General features: G+C 35.6%; 1 protein-coding gene across 1 annotated transcript in view; it reads right to left on the bottom strand.

Moving 5' to 3' along the window:
* Positions 1-19690, bottom strand: part of LOC126823293 (protein lethal(2)essential for life) — a 32057-nt gene extending 12367 nt beyond the window's left edge. The window contains exon 1 of the mRNA XM_050552040.2: positions 19496-19690. The gene's annotated coding sequence lies outside the window, so the exon portion shown is untranslated. The remainder of the gene's footprint in view (positions 1-19495) is intronic.
* Positions 19691-22896: the final 3206 nt, after the last annotated feature.

The raw sequence follows: 22896 nt of genomic DNA on the forward strand, positions 1-22896 counted from the left end.
ATTTCAATGTAGGCGTATAAAAATTGTGACCTGTAGAGTGTCCACAAACAAATTGTGGGCGGACGGACGGGCGACGGCATAAAATGCATTTTAGATAGAGATACCATGCGGCTCTTTACAACAGGACTAGTAGACATTTTAATCTATAACTGGCTTGTGCGGTTCAGAATTTCTTTTTTCAGTTGCTTGTTATTTTAAAATAATACCCATAATGACATGACCATGATTTGGAGTGTCTGTTTATAAACATTATCTTATTAATTATGGTACTTTTTTTTTATTTTTTGTGTGAGATCAGTACAATGTTTATTTCAACCATGATTAAAACCTAGTATATATACATTCTAAGTGTTTACACCAAAGAAAAATACAAACAAAACAAATAACCTATATATGACAAACATATAAATACGGTTTATTTGAAAGTAATAATTATTGTTTGTGAATATCAAACTCGCCCAAACTTCCTTTCCGTTGGATAATATTATATTGGCGGAATCAACAATGTTGCTGGCGATTCAATCTGATTAAAATACAGATCTATATTTCGTTTCGTTTTTTTATACTACAAGTGTAGTAAAGACAAGTAAAACGAAATTTTGAACTATAAAAACGAAACGAAATAGGATCTGTGTTTTAACCAGATTGTTGTTGTTTATTACAGATTTAACGTCCGATACAATAAATATGAAATTATGGACAGGTTGATTTAATTAAATTATTTACACTTAATTTAACATAACTATTTGCTAATATCGTATAAATATAGATTGGACGCCTGATTGTTAATCGAACAAGATATTAAAACACACTTCAAAGGTATTACATCGATATAAATCACACTAGATTAATTTCTACTTTAGCAACGATAATCAACTTTTATCATAGATGTGATCATCTGTTTTATTTTATTAGATATAATCAGTTAAATCAGACTGTAATCTTTACAGCTGTTCAGTTGTCTCTAGTTATTGTTCATCAATAACAACACAATATTTCTCGTGAACTATGTTCTAAACAGGTTTGTGTCAAGGTTGTGGTACTTTACCACTATTGTTCACCAAAGCTGATGTCATATTGGTGCAAGAACTTTATATATGTAGTATGGTGTAAGTATAGGATATTAACCTACCCGAGGGAGAGTAGGTTTATATCCGACATATACAACGCCATTTCACCCTTAAATTTAATGGGCTCTTCCATTAAAAGGCAACAACGATTGGATAATTGCTCGATAGTTTCCGCCAAATAGCGAAATTTACCGAAGTAATCACGTGCAATTACGTGCATGTTTTTGTTTATACGTCGCCATTTTGGACTATTGAATTGAAAGCAAAAACAAAATGGATAAATGGATAGTATATTACGAAGTCAGACGAATAATCAATCCTTTTTAGCGAACATATTGACGATGGAATGTGAATGCAAATATCGACGAGGATCTATCCAAAGCCTGCAGAAAATTTGGACCAAAATGCATTCTTTTCCAAGAATTCTGACAGTGAACCATGATTGGAGGTTTTCACTACGTCCAGAGAAGGATTTGACCGACTGTTTTAAGTGGACTGTACCCAAAAATACTTTACAAAGGAACTCTTGGGCGATAAATACTTTCAAGGCTTGTAGTGCGTGGAGAAATAATCGCAATGTGGACGAAAAGAAAATTCTGAAAGATGTCTTAGACATGGATAACCGATCTAAATACATGTATGTCGATAAGTACGCCGTCTCCTTCGGTCCTGAATGTTAGAAACTGTACCATAACAAATTTTAATTGTCAAAAGAATAAACATTTATTTCTGTGGTTTTTTTTGTATTATTTCGATCATCTACGTCATCAGCGGTTGATATGAGCCGAATATATTGACCTGAGATGACGTCATTAGCGGTTGATATGAAATATCAACCTGTCATGACGTCATCAGCGGTTGATATGAACGAATATATCAACCTATGATGATGTCATGACAGGTTGTTATGAGATATAACTGCTATGGACATCAAAGTAAAAACTACCGCCAGCTGTATATCATGACAATAACAATTTATTTCCATTTCACAATTTACTTGACGCGCTTTTTAGTATAATAGTCTATTTATAGGCACCGAGTGTATTTTATGTTAATGTGTCAATTTCGTGCAGAATATTCATTTACTATATAAAGTACAACGTTTTTAATTGATCATTATTCTTAAACGATATATAAAGCAATCGTATGGCTTATTAGTAACAATTCCCAAGTACAACGGCCATTGATGACTGTTTTCCTTTCACGGCTCTCTAGGGTGCTTTCTTTAATACCGATAAATCAGAACGACCAGTGTTTAAATTTACATGTATTGGATATCGTCAATATGAATTACATTATTATAAAGTGATTTATACTGTACAGCCCCGAGTCTGCAGTGATTACAGGCTTCAATTTGGTTAACAATTCGCGGAAATAAGTACAGCAAAATGCTTTTTTTCTTCTTAAATATTAATATATTATCGTTATGCTTCAAACCGCTGTTGGCCGAGAAAGTTGCTCGGAATTTTCCAGCGTGTTTTTCCGTTGTCGGTGGTACATGACTCGGGACATAACAATGAACAGTGTCTAGTCTTTCGGATGCCACGAAAAATCGAGGTGCTGACGACTCATTGGCGTGAAAGTAGGACGTTAAACCCCTCGCGGTTTCATTTCCAAGTTGCATGTATATTAAACGGAAATAAATGTAAATATCTTTGGTATTGTTTTGAAATGAACATGCCTGATAAACATTCAATCAAATAAGGTCTAAATTACTTTGTGGAGGAGTGTCTACGATCACCTAAGTAACAGCGACTCTTCTAATGCCAGGCCTGGCGATATAAGAGTCTATACAATTAAGGTTGAGTTGGAACCAAATCCATATATTATAAAGCAAATGTTTTTTTTTAAATGCTTAACACTTACATTTAAGTACGGATTTTATAATACATCTTCTATTCTAAGCATGCTTTATTAATATTGCGAACTGAAACAAACTCTGCAGTTCATAGTAAAAATAGATATTTTATGGGTTTATCAGGACTTGCAAGAAAAGATCATGGAGTATTCTAGAATCTTTATATCTTTTAACATTATGATAAGTAGACGAAAACATGATAGGTGGTTAAACGAAACACGCACACCGAAAGGTTATAAAAACTATAATTACAAGCAAATGACTACATCCACTTCATTTGGAAATAAACTATATTCATCAGTTTTCTGGTCCAAAAATAGGTCTAACTATCATGCCAAAACAAAAATATTCTACAATATGGGTCTAAAAATGAGAATTGGAAAATTATCTCTAGAATTAAGTTCTCAAAAGTAATTGCACCCATGTCTCACTATTATTGATCGCAAAGTCATTTCGCTATACTTTTGTACGTCCAATAACTATTGTGCTAACATAAAATGTGATGCGATTTAAAGACAGCCAATGATAAAGCTACAAGATGGAGGCTGATCTAGAAATATTTTATCGCTGAGCCGATACGTTAGGGCATCGTTCAAAGGCGCCATACTCTTCATATCAACTTGTAAGATGGCAGATATGACTCATGTGGATGCTCAATTAGTTTGGTATTTAATGCTATGTTCTGATACCAATCCAAAATAATCTTTATTAGGACACGAGCCACACATAAAACTATACGAAAGATAAATTCGTCAAGATAAAATTTTAGAGTATACCTTTAGATGGAGCAATATAAAAGAACCCGCCACAAGTGTTTTTGTCTAAAAATTAAGACAGAGTTAATCTACATGTATATCAATGTATTGATGTCATGATATATCATTTAAAGCAAACTTTCAAATAAACACGTATGCCTTTGACGATTCATTCTACATGTACACAGGGTTGTGATTTGGAACGGTAACTAAACCTACGATGCAGAGATGGCGGGTTTTACTGCGACTTTATACCTTTAAACCGTTGTCGCTTCTTGTACCAATATAGAAATGCTCCGCAGAGTTCATCTCAGATAAATTATATAAAAGACCGGAAACATACATTTGCGTTAAGCAGGCCTTCGCTCATCCTATCGCTCAAAAACCAAATTATAGCTTCTCCGTACGTAGCGGGTATCGTGAGTTCAGAATGTACCTGTTTTTATGGCTGTATTTATTTGTAGTATAAACTCTATGCGTATGTCATGTCTATACATTACGTAATAAAAGGAGCCGACTTTTATTCTTGTAAGCTTTGCTAGGGTTAACCAAAACTATAGTCTCACTCTAGGTTCATCTTTATCAGACTCGAAGTTTACCACGTAACTTAGGGTAGGGTCTACACAGTACCAAATATTTAACACCAAACGCATACTTTTATTAGGACAGCTGTTATTGGGTGTTAGAAACATATGGTTAGATTTGTACCTGGAGGTCATTTTCTCATCTTGTTATATAAACAATGTAGTTGTATATATTGTAGATATGGGGGAAACTGTTTCAACATGTTGATTTTATCATTAGTCAAGGTAAAACAGATATTAATATATGTCAAAGTTATCATATAGTAAATATTTCACGAGGATAGAATGTGGCGTTACCAGCGATAATCCTTAATGCACTCTTGAAAAGATTACGTATTCAAAAAAAAAAAAAAAAGAAAAGAAAAAAAAAAGATCATTATGTCATTGCAGCGGCCAACTTCAGTATGACATTGCAGAGGCCAACTTTTAACACTTCGAGCTGTTAAGAAATGTTTAAATCCTGTTTCCTATATTTCACCAGGCCAGATATATCAGCATGTAGAAATTAGTAGCCAATATGGCTAGAAAAGAAATATAATTCAATAAACGAAGTTATTCAGAACAACAGCCATTCAGCTTCAATTAAATATTTGGCATTTTGTAACCACACCCGAACCGATACTCCCACAGAAGGTATCTAGAAGTTGTATAATATAATAAGGGATTCTGTATGGATCTATACTTACCTATATAGTTGTATACGTCCACCTGTATATATTATTAATCTTCTGTTGTTTATAAACAAAACATGTGCAGACTGTTTATATTTGCTACTTATACCAATACAGATGACGCAACACAACCCGTATTGCAGTTCAACAACATATTGCTCTAGCTCTACGATAATCAATGTTCTATTCTAATATAACAAATAATCTGGTATAATGTTACGCCGTGTGTTATGCTTTTAAGCTTGATTTCTCGTTTTTCGTAGACATCAACGAGAATTTAATACGATAATCATCTGTTTATATATCTACTATAAACACATCATCATGACAATTTAAATACTTTAACAGATACTGCCTATAATACAAAACTATCCACCAATAACCATGCGAACAAGATTTATATATAACTTGGACATTTGCCTCATATTACAACAGTCTTAATTAAAAGTATACCCTTTCGGTCCATTTTATTTTTCTATTGTTTAGGGCATTTTTGACAAATCAAATACTCTATACAATATTCGACTGGCCATAAAGTTGATAGCGCTATCCTTATAGCGGGGTGGAGGCCGAATGGTTAGCGCGTGCGCGTTGTATCATAAGGTCTGCCATTGAGTCAACTGGCGCGGTTTGGATTCCACGGTTGTACGTGACGAGGAGTAGGGTCACCTGTCCAACCTCGTGAGTTTTCTCCAGTTTCCACCCACTGCTAAAGACCCCTACGCGCAAGCGAATTATTGAAATAAAATTGAAACATATATGTTAGTCCCGAAATGACCTGGTTTGTGTCGAGTGGATGTTAACCCCACCTCTCTCTAGCTTTGATATAATTAGCTTTGATATATGTTCTTTGTTTAACTGTGATAGATGGCCGATATCCGTACTTTTTTCAAGCAAACCCTACAGTAATACAGGAAAAAAAACTAAGCCGTCAGGGTGTTTTGCCGTTGGGCCATTATCCAGTCCTAAATTTCAATGGAAAATAACCCCTCCTACTTTCTGTGTTAACCTTTCCACCTGTTTGATGTCCATCTTCATTAGATGGAACACTAACGTAAGACGTTAAACACCAGTTATTTTCATTTCATGTGCATGATGTCCGAGAATAAATTTAAATAAGACGAAAATTCCAGTGTTTATCAAGAATAACAAGTAGTTTTAATCAGATTAACCGAACCGATCACAAAATCAATCAAATATTAGAGATAAGATCAGAAAAAAAAACGTATTACATGTACTAGTAATATTGGGTTATAACCAACTGAATTATCAGACAACGGACCTCCAGACCACAAGCATATAAACACTGAGAAACATCAATGATTTAGAATAATCGAAAATATTGCATGTTTCATTTTGGTGCCAGGCGAGACCACAGTCTGAACAACAGACACAACCTACTTGCAGAGAAGAAAAAAGCTAACTACCATTTAGTTCTCAAGCCTTTGTTACGTACGGCGAGACAAAAACCAGAAATAACCAGAATCATTACGATAAACTTTCTTATATATTTTAAATGAAATATCTTCTTTTATAAATTAGGCAGTCTATTGTATAACCATCGCGCAATTTCAGATATAATCTGTGATAATCATTAGGTCATGCTAGTTGCTAATACCCTAGAGAAGACTACGTGTTAGGAATAATACACTCTAAACATTTCCCACCTCCAGTAATATCGATGGTAATCAGCTAACAAGTTTTATTTACATTGAACCAAATATAGAATGAAAACAATTCAAGCAGCAAGTATTCAGTAATCTCACACATAGAACGTGGTAATGGACGTCAGTATTTTATTCGCTATACGATCCAGACATTCTGAGAAGTTATATCAAGAATAGTTATTTATTATGTGGGATTCCCGATGTTCACGAGGGTTGGAGCGTGGTTCACAGACTTAACTGTCCTTCCTTTCCCCAGACCTAGCAAGATGTGTTTACGATTATAAGTGAATTTGGTTGTATACAAGTCACGATATTCCTATCATTTGTATTGTTTATGGTTTTTATCATATTCATGCCATAAAGTATATTATAACTACATTTGATCATGTACTTACTGATATTTGATGACCTATAGTCGGCACGTCAACATCATATGTGATATGGTAAACACAGTTAGATATGTGACATGGTTTCAATACATACAATATTTCCTACACAATTCACCTTTCAATTGACACCCATCTCACTTGGTTTCTGGACATGATATTGGTAATACTAATACTTATTTCTTATAGACCGTTATGTTTTTATTTATCATTTTTTGAAAACATAACATTTCGGCGATAAGTGTTTTTAATTAATACCTGAATCTCACGAATAGCATTATCCATTTCTTGTCATGTTACCCTTACATTCGAGCCATGCAAACCATCATATTAGGTCATTATTATTTTTCAAGTAAATTAAGATAACATTATATTTCCTCAATAACGGAAAGAGAGGATTCAGTGGTGGGTATAGAGAGGGGACCAGAGGAGGCGATGGTCTGGGACATCCATGTCAGGGTTGGAGGTGGGGAGGGCATCCAATCATGTTTTTATAATTTAGAAATTAACTTTGAAAAAACCTGATTTCACCAATTTTTACAAATTTAGAATATCCCCCTTTTTCACATACTAGGTAGGCCCAATACTTGCGTCGTCTTTGGGGAATACAAGCAAGGAGATGGCCCCCAGCATCACCAGACCTCTGCACGTCAATGGTAGGATTGTTGGATTATCAGATGATAATGCAGTAATCTGTGGAAGACGTATATGGTAAGTACTTATTAATAATAAACAGTTTAATATACTATGACCTTTATTGTAAAATTAGTAATCTGTGGAAGACGTATATGGTAAGTACTTATTAATAACAAACAGTCTAATATACTATGACGTTTATTGTAAAATTAATAAAAGTTGATGATAATAAGTTGATTCCCAGTAGACGACACAGGCAGAATTTCAATAATCATCTTGAAGACTTGGTCGATATTATAATATTAAACACACTCACCACCGTGTAATCTCTTCTATTAAACTCGAGACAGAAATAGAAGACCCTGCCAAGAATTAATAAAGAATAAAAAATTCACCCAGATCGATGTAATACGATACAGCGTGGCTACAACGAATATCACTTAAAGGGGTCTGGAATTTCTGGAATGATTATATTTACATACCCTTCTCTTTACTGAAAAAACTCATCAATCAGTTTAATTTTGTTCTCCAAACGCTTTGCTGTTATCCATTCATTGCATGTAATGCTTAGCCAATTTAGAGGAGTTGTTTTGTAAGTTTGCAGACATTAGAAGAAAGCTCAACAATTCATTTAAGGTCTGTCTGACCCCGGGAATTGGAATGGTTTATATATGAACAAACAATCAAACTGTTGTGATTATTCATATATTAATGGCATATGATCTATCTTTATCATCTTCAGAACGTACGATGGATCAATTCAAACACCGGCTTAAGGTGGTGTAGTAGCTAGCATGGGTACCGTGCATAGGAACGGTGTAACTTAACATCAGAACCCTTCTGTTCTGAAATGTACGTGAAGGTCTGTGAAGTGTGATGTTGATGTTAAATATCGACCTCTTTACACCCATTATTTTGTCCATATTTTCAATACCCTTTTTAAATTTATGACAACCAGTGTGTATAACAGAATGATGACAAAGTGGGCATTAACATACAATTTGTGGTTACACAATATTATAATTTTAATCTTTAGATTAAGTTATCGGCTATAATTACACTAACCCCTAGATGTTAAAAGATAACTGTATATCAAGTCAAATTTTAATCAGAAAGGTATTTAATGCTGCCCCCGAAGTCCCGTCGCCAGCAAATCGCATCCCAATCTAATACGATGAAAATCCGCTGCACAAAATGTCCTTTGAATTTACATAAATTTACGTATGTTTCGTTCAACGAAATAGTTGGACCTGAACCTGGAGCTTCTAAAGTTTAATTACTTTTGTTAATTAAGATTCGACAAGGGACCACGTGTCTGAACACCATGTACATATGTTGCAAATTTCATTTGGTTTATTGGTTCAGTCCGTCTGTGATCTAAATTTATCTGCTAATATAATCCTTGAAATTGCAATTTATAGAAACTCAGGCACGCATCTCTAGTAGAAAAGTAGTCTGCGAGTAGCTAATTTAACATGTTTTCATTTTGTGACTGTGGAACACAAGTAGTTTATTCTTCTTTTGAATGTGTCGCCATTGAAAGATCACTAGACTGAAGTCTAGGGGCTATATGAGAATGATTTATCGGACATCTACAACACATTTGAAATAAACTGATATTGGAATCACTGCAATGCAATCTGATTAAAGACACATGTTTTACGTATTCTGTCATTTTATAGTTTATATTTTACCAAATAGTTTTAATTTGTTCGTTCGTTCGTCGGGACATCACTAAGAACGGGCATATATATATTTCAACATTTAAAAGACACATCTTGTTTTAAGATCAAAATCTGACAAAAGCATACTAAGCAATAGCTGCATGTGGGCTATGTTAGTTCACCTTGAAATTTATTATTAGTATACTGGTTCAACCAGCATAATCCACATGACGTGCCAAAATGTAATATGCATTTCATGCACAAGTGTAAGAAATAATTATAAATTAGAATATTCTAGTTAAAACCACTAAATAGTTTAAGGCTTGGCGCATTGTTCAGATTTCTAAACGAAAACTAAAACCGCAACGACTGCGGGGGTACAAAGGCGCCAACATTCTATTGGGGTTAGTTTTCAAAATTTGTATTTCCCATAGAATTATAAATAGCAAGCATCAATCAATTTTAACATGCGATTTGGTTTAATGCAGAATAAGTTCTGTCGACTGGTTGAGGTGGCGGTGGCGGTGGGGAGGCTTCTTGGCTATAGAATGATAAATATTTGGGTCCTTTCGAAGTTTTGCAAGGGGTGTCGAAGGCGCAAAACAGGAATTAGAATTTAAGCAATTTTAGATGAACATGCTCTCATATGCAGAATTCTCTTGGCGTTTTGGCTCCCTTAACCACTAATAGATAGAGATAAAATTGTACACAATTTTAACATCAAAGTATTCGGGACTTCACCCCCCCCCCCCCCCGAATATCCTTGCCGCCCCCCCCCCCCCCACCGAGCGCCTTTACAAAATCGTAAGACAAACGAGTATCTCCGTATGATCTTTGCCACGTTAATACAAATTTAGCACTATATTCGTAGCAGTCATTGTAGATTAGAATAATCATGACTAGGGTGTATATAACAGTGTGTAGATTACAACATTTGAGCTATTCCTATATAACTACAAGTACCCTTAAATGTAACGATGATTGATAAGAAAGTTGTTTGCTTCGTTATTCTGACATGGTGCCGATGTTGAGTAATCAGTTTTACTAATCTGCAACTTTCACCTGATTTATAGGTAGACCCCAGCTGTTGATTATATATCAGTAATATCATATTTATATATCAGTAATATCATATTTATTTCATTTTCTATTTCTATATTTATTTAGCTACAATTTTTGATAAGCATCCGGCACTGATTTGCTGACACCCCATCGGATCGCATTCCTCGAAGAACTTGTAGTTCCATTACGGTTTTGGGTTGAGTACCGTTATTAAATTTACAAGAAGTCAAACGTAAACAACGCATAACTGTATACTGATTTTATTTCACTTCATGTTTTATCGCAACACGATATCTCGTGTTTATTTTTCATCTTTGTTGAAACCCATTTCTTTATAAGGTGGATTCAGTATGCGCAGGTTGCGATTGATCGACTCAGCTCAAAACATAAGATCAATGTACACAAATTTCCGAGAAACCGTTTGTAAATTGTCAGACTTTAGTTATCCATACATTTTGATTATCTGTCTGGTCCAGGTCCAAAGGTAGTGTTATACTGATGTAATGGACCCCTAAAGGGTTTTTCTTAAACGAGTCTTTAGATAAACACAAAAACATAATATGGAACATAATTACTATTTTAATTAAAGCAAATGATGATGAAAATAATATACAGAAGGTTTACATACAAAATCAAGTAACAACTAATTAACCATAAATCAATAGTGAAACACCGATCAAAGGAAAAAAATCTTGTGAAATCATATACAAAGAAGAAGTCTTTAGGTGTTATAACTAACCAAATAAACGGAAATAACTCTTTCTTGGGGGGATAAGAGTGGGGTGATAGCATACCAGATCTAGTGCCGAATTAATGGTGTTCTAATATAACCTGGGACAAGTGTCTTGTCGGTTTTATCTGTATAAAATACTTGTGGGTTTTAATGCCCGTGGTTAACACCGTGTGGTCTATTTTACTCAGAACAAGTTTTTAGGTTCACACAACATTCGTACACAAGAGAAGAATGTTATAGCTGACGCCATCAAGGTAAAGTTCAGTCTGATTTTAAAGCACAATGTCAGGGATTCTTACGTCTTGGCGAAAGATTTTGTTGATCGTGGCATTTAACAAAATATGAAAAAGACAGGAGGAAGTATTGATAATAAAAACTTCTATAGCCTTTTAGATATAATAGCCATATGATATAAATGCAGCCATTTCCGGTTACGAAAAACCCACAACCTTATCATGAGATATAAAAAACATGGAAGCAAACAATTCTAACAATGGTGCCAAATGAAGGTGGTAACAATAAAGGCTTATATAGTTTCTACAGATGGAAAAGATGGCACAGTTCCAGGCTGATTCAACGATTGTTGGGTCATATCATTATGTACTGCGAAAGGCCCACATAATCAATTTGAAAGCATCGTATGCTCTTAAATAAACTTACATTACGTGACCCAATAACCACTGTACATGATAACTATTGAACCACAGTATAATTGGCCATTTAAATTTCCGTATAGAATTACAAATGTATTAGAATCGGGTGTTTGTGGGATAATAGTGCGGGAAGATGACGATAAAAAGCTAGTTTCTGCAATCAAATACATGTTTCAATGGTCGACCTTTCTTTATTTCAACTTGAGTTAAAAGATGAAAATGATTAATCACACCTCTCTTCCTCATCTATTGAAGGGGGAAACTGGTTTTCTTTAAGTGGTTAGTATTATTAGACCGAAGGCTACCTTGGTATGAAGAGAATTACATGAATTACACGAATGTATGGGTTGGCCGTGTTGTGATTTAGCAATAAGATCCAGGGGCGGATCCAACCTTTTTCTAATAGGGGTTGTATGATAAGGGCGCTGAATGGTCCTTTCAGAGCGAATCGAACAACTATTGGCTTGGCCAAGGGATACCGTCTTTGTAAGGGTCCAGTTGCTGAAGGGATCCAAAGCCCCTGCGTTCTCTGAAGCTGTGAATAAAAAGTGTAAGAATTTTTTCGGTGGTGTAAACTCGTTTTCACTCTAACTGCTATTTTGATTTTGCGGAGGAAAGGAAGGGTAGCAAAAACGTCATAGTATGGTGTAATGCAAAAGAGCAGTATGACCTGCATTTCAGAAACATTGACCGACGCAGTTACCCTTATAAAACTGATCCACTGCTTTGAGTTTTAATCTGCTGAACATTCACAGGTTGTTATGTGTATATCTCATTTTATTAAGATCCATGGGTTTTAAATTAAAAGTAGAAATGTATAAAAACTGGTATCTATGTCAACTTCACAATTAAATGAGAGGTAGTAACAGATGTTCGGAGCACGAGGGTCCAAAAGCAACGCAGAATGAGAAAGTAGAGCCGACTATTTATTCAACTGGTATTTATACAGCAATGATTTGTAATATACTGTTAAAAAAAAGGGGGGGGGGGGTATTGAAGTGCATATACCTATGACGGTTGCTATATGATAAATAGTCATGGACATTTGACATGCTTTGAGAGTATGTTCACAGATGAAGAACTTATCGCCCCAACAGAAACACTGAGCTGCACATGCGACACGCAATAGCGCCATACACGGGGGGGGGGGGGGGGTCTATGTCAAATTTGACACTTCAAGGTAGGGTTGATGAAAACTGCCGCGTGCTGGTTTATCTATCCATGTTTGCTTTCCTATCGGTTCTTGCATAAGATTTACTGTTTAGCGTATCTTTGCTTTAGTGTGTTACGTTTAATTTGATCGGGAGACGTGTTCGTCGACATCAACGTCAACCGACAACACTGCAAGAGTTGGCCGTGGCACTGCAAGAGGAGCGGGTCAGATTGCCCCAAATCGTGATTGGACGATTGATTAGGAGCATGCCACGACGAATTGCTGAATGTCTGAGGATTGGTGGAGCAATAACTCATTATTAAGACAAAAATCAAAAACGTCCATTTTCACTTTTGACGGTGTATCTCTTTGCGAGTGAAATGGGGCCGTCAGATAAGCCGCCCATATGAACTGTTTATGTTCATGTGTAGGCAATTGGCCTGTTATTAACATACACTGGTTACCTCTATTAAAAACAGCAGTGCATTTCCGCAGTTTTGTATTGTTTCTGAATATCCCCTACTTTTTTTGAAGAGTATATTAATAATATAAATTTGTCCCAAAGGAAACGTATAAATCGAGCATCCACATTATTCATTAGAGTCCATTACTTTTTGCAAACTACAATACTGTGGCTTTAGGAAGAGTGGATACTCTTAACAGAATATAAGTTAAAGATAGGTTGCCAGGCAACGAAACATACGCCCACAGCAGCCACTGTGTCTGTATTTTAAGTTGTTTAATCGTCTCGAGTTAAAGACATTGCGTAATATATTGAAACAACACTCGGCTAACGCCTCGTGAAGTATCAATATATTACTTAAACAAGTATTCCACGAGCGATACACTCGAGTGAACCATTGAATAACCCGGGCGGTATTCAGAGGTCATTGAGTTCTGTATTTATTCTATAACTACATGCAAATACAAGCAAATAAGAACAAATTCAATGGTGACTGAGTTATGTTTTATTCTACAACTACATGAAAACTGTTGATTTCTAAGGCCGTATCAAACCTTCCTGAAAAGTGATCCAAGTATAGAACATACACCAATAAAAAATAGTCCCCCAAAGTTTTTAGTCCCTGTCAAAGCCATTGAATACAACTATAGGTTATTCAATGGCCATTGGATACAACTATAGGTTATTCAATGGCTGTAATTCAATGGCTGTATTCAATGATATTTGCTTGTATTTGTATGTAGTTATTGAACAAAATACTTTATTCCGGTGATCGAGAACGGTTTGAGAAAGTGTAATGATAAGAGAACCCTAGGGGCGGAAACATAACTGATGATTATAGATATTACTGAATTGACAAATAAATTGACGAGGACAATATGATCATAATAATGTTCTTATTGTAGTGAAGATAATTATATCCGGGAAATCGTCCCCAGAAAGGGTGTTACACATCTCTGTGCTATATGGCGTCGGAGTGCTGCAGTATGCACTATAATGAAGAACTCTCTGTGTGATGGCATGATGCAGTGTGATAAACGGTTGTTGGAGGGTTGGTGAATGCGGGCTGTGGGGGCAGTAACTGTTGTGCCAATGATAATCATAAAAGTGATGAAGAAAAGTTGTTCATAAATTTTCCTTTCGTTAGATATACACAAAATATTATCTTATACTATCAGCTGACCGCAATCATGTCTGTAAAAATCCCAGTAATACCTTAGGGGTAATTTATGACTTGTTATAATTTTACAGCCACTGGTTTATTCTGTCTCTATGTTAATTAGTTGCTAGAGATGCCATGAGGCATATGATTTGTGTTACCGACCATTACAGACTAACTATAAGTATTTACTTATGGTGGTCATGATCATCAACCCGCCATATAACAAACCAGTATACACATATAACAGGGTTGTTTATCATGGTATGTTGTTGATATCTACATGTTGATTAAGGTGGATGTTTAATGCATTCTTTAGTATAATAGATATACCATTATCTCATTTTAACTGCCTCGTTTTATTTGTAGCAACATTTCAATTAGTGAATTTTCTCAAATTTAAGTCAGCAAACCTGTTTTAATAATCCTAAAATATGTTACTCTCGTACTCTTGTCTGTTCAACATTACCAATATTATCCATCTCTTCAACAAAATAGCACTACCATTTTTTTATATGCTCACATTTACTGAGGACTTATATTGTCGTCGCCTACGCCCGTCGGCCCGTCCAACGTTTCTTGTGAAATAATAATAATAAATAGTGCACTTTTAACGCGCTAAACTCCATACACTAAGTATATGCTCATAGCGCTACAAAAATTCTGATGACATGTTGGTTTATGTGCTATAACAGTTTTATGTCGCATAGTATTCTTTAAACAGGTTCTGGTAGGATTTTATTTTTCAAATTTGAAGGATTGTTCACTTGGTCGTAAGGAGAAACCTTCTCGAATTCAAAAGGTTTCGATCGTTTCGGCTTATGAAAGCTTGTGCACGCGATACAGGACGAAGATCCTGGTGGTATATTTTAAAACTTAGTGGGATTGCTTATTAGGTTATAAGGAAGAACGTCCTACTTTTCGGCGCCTTCCGGGCTAATGAAGACGAACATACATCATGGAGTGTGCCATGATGCCTACTCTTATTTTGAATTCAAACTATCAAGGGTTCTATAACGTGCATGCCAATGTGTACAAAGTTTGGAATATTGTGCCTTTAATTGACAAGTAAGTAAGTCGGCATTCGGCTGTGGTAAACTAGTGCCTTATGAATGTGTTCACGTAACGAACTACATGTTTCACTTTGTTATTTATGCTTGTTTGTTTCGCATTCCTGCACTGTTTGTATTATTTTGTTGAGCAGTTAAAAGATATCTATCAGATATAATTTTTATATAAATTTTCCTAGGAACTGGGTGATCCAGACTGCACCTGCGGTGCGGCTTCGCTTCGTAGGCTCGATCATTTACCGACCAAATTTCGAGTAACGGATAGGTTTATAAGGCACTGGGTGATACAGACTGCTACAAACAAGTCTTATTTCCGGGCTGATGAAGACGAATATCGGCAAGTGACAGCGCTTCAAGTTTGATTTGTAATTAATAACGCTGTTAAATGGCCAATTTAATTACATCGGAAGCTGAATAATTATCAAATAAGGCCTCGTTGGCAATAAAAACGACGGGTAGTGTTAGAACTAGTGAGTATTGTGAGATGTTAGCAGACGAAATGCCTTGAAGACGTGAAAACAAAGATGGCGGCTGAAATACCTTCTTATATACTATAATATATAGCCAAGCAGTAGTAAGAAGTTTTATTTTTTAAAATAAATCCCTTCAAGTGCCTGTGACGAGAACGTAGCTAAAAACGTTGATGATATACTGATGTGCTTGTTTTTAGCTACGATTGTGTCGCTTTAGTTCCAAGTGGCAAACTTAGTTTCTTTATTAATGCATGTAACATCTTAAAAATGAGATAATTTTATACTATTATGACTAATTAAACTTACAGAGGTCAATGTAGTGGCACAACTATCGCCTAACTCCAAATATTCGCGTTTAAATTAATGAAGCGTTGTTTTTATCCGACATACACCGTCATACATCTCCTGTTTAAAAATGGCGTTCCTAGTAACGGCTTAACGCCTCGATTTTAAATACGTTGATTTATATCCGTTTCAGGTAGGATTATATGCTTAATTGCAGTGTGATGTGGCAGAAATATTATAAATAACAATAATCAATCGTGGTTTTGATGAAAAATATTGTCTATATTGCTTACTGAATCCCGCTGTGATTTGCGTTGGGCTTTGCTACGTGGAACTATATAGTACCATCTGTTATCTCGAAACACGGAGGGTTGAGAGATGAGGTTTGTTATCCATGGTCAAGTATATTGATCACTGAGAGATCTTTACTTTTATAGGTCATATCAAGATTTAGATTCGTAATGGGGATGGTAATCATCGATCTGATATCCTATTATCTCTTAAAGTTATTGAATTTCTACAAGTTAAATTGCGCAGAAAGTGAGAATGTTTTCCGTTTTCTGACATTCAAGATAAATTACCATCTGGCATGCTTCTAAAGTTCATCTTAATGCTTTTATATCAAGTGTAGTATTAATAGCATCATCACAAACCCCGCAGTGATTATTAATTTTAGACTAGCTTTGGAATTATTTTAAGTTTTCTGTATTCATAATTCAACGTATATTTTAAAGTATAATTTCAGTTATATACATGTACGTGTATAATGTACAAAACCTATAATACACATTAAATTGTACGTCAAATTCCAAATCTGCAATACATCTCAACTAATCAACAACTATGTAAAACTTCAACACACTTCTAAAAATTTCCTTAATTGTGTCATGCTAAAAGGCACGCCGATATCAAACAAGATAAGACGAAACACCATATGGACAAGATGATCATTCGAAAAGTATGATTTGACTGGAAACAAAGACGTTTGAGTCTGTCTTAAAAGTTTTATAGAATACAGTTAGAAAGGTAGTGATAGACAGGATAAAACAGACCCTATCCAGTTAAAAGCGATCTTCTACTGTCCCCGTTGGTTAAAAGAGGCTTGATATGAGAGTCGTTCTCGCAGGGCGCCGGAACTTCAGCGGGACTGGAGGCCAAGGTGGGGAGGGGGTCGAATATTTTTTTTCTTTCTGACATTCAGGTCCAGAAATGGTACAAATCTTGATTCCCAGTTCCATTTGCACCCATGTCCCCGTCGTTCAGGTGCCCCTGTAATCTAGTGTCAAGGTCACAGGGCACCAAGTCTTTTGTAACAAATATAACAGTTTGTATAAATAAATATGGGACTACGAGAATAATCAATAGTTTTACAAATATAATCAATGCGAGTTTTATCATGAGGCAGCAGTTTTACATTACATAACAACCACGTGCGGCAAATATTTATGTTTGACCTAACGTAATGATTTTATCGTAACATGAATTTCGTCACAAAAAGACAACTCGTATTGTGATTGATGTCCACAGCATACAATATTGAAATTTACTACTAGACCTTCTTGATTTTAGTAATAAAAGTGTCCATTTAATTAAATTTGATGTCTTAATTAGTGTTGCGAAGTGGATATATGTCCGCATTTAAAATTTTAGATCCACAGAAAGAGCCAGCGTTTAGATGTAAATAATTTTGTGTTCAACAGTCGACAGTTTAAAGCAGCTAAATCGCTAATATTTGGGACCTTGAAATTGACAAGAATTGGTCGCAACGCATAGAATAATGTAATATGAATGTATATAAACTGATTTACATTCAATCGTTTCGTTTTTACTCTGATTTACATTCAATCGTTTCCGTTTTTACTCTAATTTCAAATCGGTTATGTTCGGCGAAATACGCAAGAAGTCTCAATCGAATGGCAATCTCTAGCGTCTGGTTATTCCAGTGTACACCGATAGTATTTATTGAGCATGCTCTCCAGATAAGAACATGCCGTCACCGTTTGACATGACTTGTGGAATATGTCTAGCCTCGTCCTTTGAGTACCTTGTTAAAAATAGCGTTGAAACGCATTATGGTACACGATTCGTGTACCAATGGTAAAATAATTTTTTTTTAAATATTGGATATCAGAAGCCCATCTTTTCCAGGTAAGATTACAACATCAATGTTGATTTAAATTGACAAATAATTCATGTTTTCAATGTCGAAGACTTTGGATGATACTGAGTTAGAGACTTAGCTAATTTAAGCCAGAGACGAAACTAACATTGGTAAACAAATTGACAATCGCTTAATGTTGCATAACGAAAATGTAATCGAATAGATCTTGAACCAACACTAATGGAAATAACACATCAGATAACCCAATCATTGAAAGAGTTTTAGCTCATTAAACTCTAGAAAATACTTATAAATAACAAAACCTGAAAAGTTTTTAGAAAGCAGAGTAAAACTAACTTGAACGAAAAACTGTTTTAGAAAGGGGCTCCTTCGAAAGAAAATTTTTGATAAGAAATCACGATGGGTACAAATTTAATGCGATTTTTATATCCCTCCCTACTTCTGGGGACTATATATGGTCATGCACGTTTTGATGCAATAAACATCTTATCTTATCTTATCTTATCTTATCTTATCTATAAGTCTATAATGTCTATTTAACGCGATACAGTGAATACAGGGGCGGATCCAGAGGGGGGGGGGTCGGCCGTGTGCTTTATCCTTTATCGTCAGACGTGGGACAGGATGGGCACTCAAAGTACGAGATAATGATATAAACAATATGTGATATCACAATTAATGCTTTGCATCCATGAAATTGAATTACAATGTCATTGTATTAATTCATAATTCATAATAATTAATTCATAATTGACGTCAAACGAGGTGTTGAATTTCTCTGTTTAAAAAGCTCAATAATGTGTATGTATATACGCCAAAATGACGATAGAGACCATGTGGGAGGGGGGAAGATACATTGTCTCAGGAACCTGGCAAACCCCCTCCTGCAAAAGTTCCTGGATCCGCCCCTGGAATACAGATTGCATGCTACAGTACATAAAATAAACTACAACATTTCATATGGTTGCATAATGATTGCTAAAACTCTCTGGTTCAAGCCTAATATGATATTGTATAAGAGGGAATCTTACCTGTTCCAATATTCGTCTAGCAGACGAGATATTATAAATGAAGTAGGGATTATCAATATATCCTATATATCTGTAGATGAAAGACGAACCTCTGAATTCCACCCCAACACTGACACCAATTTATTGCTAGAATGCTTTCTGGACTAGACAGTAGAGTGAATACTTACGCATAGGAAGTATTACAGCCTCGTTTTAAGGCACCACCCTATAACTGGTATGTACATAATGCACGAGCAATGCGCGTGTCAAGCTGGCAATAATCTTCTATAAACCGTAATAAGTAAGTCATTTTATATTGTATAAAAATTCATAACATGTACCTGACTATAAGACAATAATGTATCCCTATACAATGACGTATTTTATTCTATTTTTAGCAATGCATAAATCAAGAATGGCAGACGACATATAATGACACTCACGGCCAGAGAGAGAGGGAGAGAACTAGAAAGAGAGAGAGAGAGTGCTGTGAACCACGAATTACATGTATTTTCTAATTACCCTACCGTCATCTTTAAACGCTCACATTTCGGTGTCCACGGGCATATCATGTCTTCACGCATGTCCGATAGCTTGTCAACATAACATGCAGGCCCGGCGAAGTGTGTGTGTGTGTGGGGTGGGGGGGGGAGGGCCTCCCCAATAATTTGGCCGCAAGTACTCTCTTCTCCAGGATATTGCACGCAAGTAACTATTCTATTAAAAACAAAAAGGCTTGATTTTAACAAAGAAGTGAAACGTCTAGAACGTAGACTTTCAGAAACGAAAACCCTGCTATGCTCTATACTGATCCCTGGCTTAAAAGACCCACGGCTGCGAGGGTCGTGATTAGATAACTGAACAGCCGATCTGTATTTTAAAGATACATTCCCGTGTACAAACTGGGTGATTTGGTGATATATTTGGCCTAAAAAATATTCAAACTAATTAATTTATCATAAATTTGCTTCAAATCCTTCTCAAAACATTGTAATTTTCAAGGAATACCCTTGCTATAACAAAAAATCGACCAAAAGAGGTCATGTTTGTGTCACGTGACTTACGGGTGCAAAGTCGGAGGAGAATTCATTGCATACACAAGACGATGTTGTCTTTAATCGCTGACTATTTATTACAAATATCGAATCCAAATTAAATTCTCGGATTATCCGCGTCTTTTTCCGTGATTTTTATCTCAAAAAGTGTTGTACGTCTAACTCTTCATAAAGTTTATCAACATGTACATCAAGCGCTCAATCTCCGCGTGCAACCCTTGACGTCACGCGTGCAGATATTCCTAATCGTCGGGCTGTCGATTAGGGGAACCCTGACATTTTTGTCTTGTATACGCTTCATGGGTGTTTTTCAGGGAATCCAGTATTTTTCTAGGAAGATTGGATATCTCTACTTTCCATATATACCAAAATTGCCATACTTTTATTGGAAATAACTACCCGATAAATACTTCTCTGGGAACCCATCTTTAAGTCTGTCTCACGTCTGTTGTATCTCTGGCACATTAGGTAATTAGAAACACGACGGGATAGAGTTTTATTTATATTCTTTCCTTGTGTCCTTTATCCATCAAATAATTCACTGCTATCAATTATGAGGGGGGGTGGATGGCCGAATAGTTAGCACGTGCGCGCTGTGCCATATGGTCTGTCATTGAGTCTGCTGGCGGGATTTCGATTCCCCGATTGTACGTGACAAGGAGTAGGGTCGCCTGTCCAACCTCAAGGGTTTTCTCCGGGTCCCCGGTTTCCTTCCACTGCTAAAGACCCCTACGAGCAAGCGAATTATTGAAATAAAATTGAACCATGTTATTCCCGAAATGACCTAGTTTGTGTCGAGTGGACATTAAACCACATTTCTCTCTCGCGCGCTATCAGTTATGACCAGTTAAAACAAGCGGTTACCATGCAAGATATGTCCACATTTTGAGTAAACATGCAATTTTAGGCCCTACATTTCAACCTAACCAACCTCTCACCTCTCAACTCTTGTATCCTTCTGCATCAAAATTATGAATATTCACCAAAACCTGGCAGAAAATGTATTTTCAAACCCTTTTCTTCGATTCTACACCAAAAAGTCAACAAAAATCGCCATGCAAAAGGGGGGAAAAGGGAGAGAGAGACTAAAAATAGCTTTGGCCCTTGTACTTAATGAGCCACAAATATTAACTTTTTTCTTCCGACAAATTAAATTCTAAAACATTTTTTTTTATGTATTAGAAAATTAAATAAAGACGTTTGAAGTATTTATAGGTAAAAATTATTTCCTATTTTAGTGTAGATGGGTATTAAAATGAGTAAAAGACGCCATTCTGCTCGAATCAGTAACGTCTTATGTAAACAATGCACTCGCAATTGAGCCAATGAATGACGCCGCGTGATGTGACGGCATGTGTTGAAGACAGTCATCTTTTACAGAGATATTAGAAGACTTTCGTAATACTCTGTGAAACAGATTGCTGCGTAAGATGCTATGTAGAAAGCGTGAAGACATGAAATGCGGCAGAACGCAAATGTAAAATGTAATGAGGGAAATGTAAAATGTAGACACGCCAAAAAACAGCCTTTTCCAATCAAATATTTGTCATTTGACACATTGCATTTAACGTTGTACATTTAACTTTGGCCTTAGAGGTATTTTGACTTCATCATTACCGGTTTTAGGACATTGTAGATTGTATTTTTTAAATATAATCAATGGAAAAGACATTTTAGCAGAGCATTTAATATTTGCAGCGATACCTTCCATAGGAACTGAAGTGCCATAAAACTCAATTTCATTCATTCATTCATTCATTCTCCTTCCTTATAATTCTAGAGAGCTGTATGTGAATGTCAGTAAAAAAATATAGATATACTACATCTTTAGTTATTGACATGATTGTGTTGCGTGAACATCATTCTCTCTTCCACAGTTCCGTCTTCATTAGCCCAGTCGGAGGAGAACAGTAGGATGTTAAAACTCATTTTATTTCATTTCATTTCATTCCTCTTCCATATTACATACATATATTATACAGAAATCATAAATATTTTTGTTGTCTAATGTTTTATTCGACCCACTTATACATTGGTAATATTGTAAACTAGCATGATTTTATACAAATAACAGAGTTGTTGAAACAGTTCCAGAAAACAAATTAGCAAGGTGAAATAATACGATTTTGAATCGTCAGGAATTTCTCTTAGATGAGTAAGAAGAAACAAGTATAGCACAGTGATTATAATGCTATTGTGGATTGTTCCATGAAGAAGAAAACTCAAAACATCTTGAAGACAACCTGCAAGAACCTGTGCATGTAGGCCTGTTTTCTATATGAGTTCGCACTAAAATGTCGAGTTGATTGAAGGTATCCACAATAAACTTTCCTTGAATGATACTTCCATGCCCTATAATATATAGTC

Source organism: Patella vulgata, chromosome 6 (genome assembly GCF_932274485.2).
Source record: "Patella vulgata chromosome 6, xgPatVulg1.2, whole genome shotgun sequence".
NCBI classification, from domain to species: domain Eukaryota; kingdom Metazoa; phylum Mollusca; class Gastropoda; family Patellidae; genus Patella; species Patella vulgata.